We start from the raw sequence: 1,562 nt of genomic DNA, 5'->3' as shown, positions 1-1,562 counted from the left end.
AATAATTTTATGATATTGAATACAAAAAGGTTTGAAAGTGGTTCAAACTGTTTTATTTTTTTATTTTTTTAAAGTTTAGTTAACTGGACTTTTTAAATATATGGTGCAGTTCATAAACCATTTAATTGGTTTGAGTTTTTCTAGTGCAGTGCAATCCAGTTTATGAATACAGTCCAATTAACTATAGTTTTTGCGCACCCCTACTCACAATCAATATATATTTAAATTAAGAAAACCTTATATGAATTTTTAATAGCGAGTAAAGTAGTTGATAAGGTCAAGAGGTTGAATAGGAAAACAATTATGTTCAAGGTAGATTTCAAAGTATATGATTATGCGGAATAAGAGTCCTTGGATTTTATATTGATAAAAATGACTTTGTTAAGAGAAAGTTATTAATGGAGCTAATCTTAAAAAGTTTCAAACATAAGTTCCAATAATTGACTTTGTTAAGAGAAAGTTATTATCTTGTAAAATTTAGTCCCTATCAAAATGGGATGTCATATTATGCTGCTTAAATTTGTCTTTCGTGTTTTTGCAATACTATACTTACTTTTATTTAAGGCACCTACAAATATAATTTCTTATCTTGAATATATTTTAAAAAGTTTTCTTAAGAGAGAGTGGTGAGTACTTGAATTTCGGTAAAATCAGACTCATTTATCTTATGAACGAATGTGTTATTTCATAAATATGGAAGAAGCTAAAAGTACTCAATAAGGATAGTTCTTTATGGTGGAGGGGTGGGAATTCAATTGACCTTGGGGCTTGTCAAGTTTGAGGGGTGGTTTTCTAGAAGATTGAAAAGAAGGACTATTGATGGCCAAAAAACTTGTTTTTGGCTACATCTTTGTGTGGAGAGTGGACCAATTGGCGACAGATTTAAAAGGTTGGTAAGTATAGTTGTAAATGGGGAAAAATTCTCTGATGTATTGGAAGATATTGAAATATTTGGAGCAATTCGATGAGAGTGGAGGAGAAGACTATTTGTTTGGGATGAGAAATTTTTATTGGGGTGTGGAGAGATGATTTGAGAGGTACATTTGCAATGGAGTGAGAGAGATTTTTGGGTATGAGAGTGTGGGTCGGGATTTTAAATTTTTTATCAATGGCAACTTATCTCTATTAGTGCAAAAGTGGTTTTTGTTACAATCCTCTGGTTGATGTAGGGATGACAACATAACCCGCACTTGCAGGTATCCACAGAAACTCGTTTGATTTAGGCGGGAAAAACCCGTTTTGATTGAGTGCGGGGCGGATTTCCCGAAATTAAAATTCGGGGGCGAGAATGAGTTTGGGGTGGTGATATCCACCCGACACCCGCACCCGAACCCGCACCACAAGGAATATTATAGTAATTTTTAAATTTTCTATACATATACGTATTGAATATACTTAATATTTTTTTAAATATTAAAAATTATAATCTTATCTCTATAGAAAATATTTTTTAATATTAATTTTAATAGATATGATTTTTAAATTTATAATTTTATATATATAAATGGGTGCAGGTGTGGGCGGGAAAACCTGATCCCCGTTCTAGGCAAGGATGAGGCCTA

This window comes from Cicer arietinum, chromosome 5 (assembly GCF_000331145.2).
Source record: "Cicer arietinum cultivar CDC Frontier isolate Library 1 chromosome 5, Cicar.CDCFrontier_v2.0, whole genome shotgun sequence".
In the NCBI taxonomy this organism is placed as follows: Eukaryota; Viridiplantae; Streptophyta; class Magnoliopsida; order Fabales; family Fabaceae; genus Cicer; species Cicer arietinum.
This window is presented reverse-complemented; position numbering follows the sequence as displayed.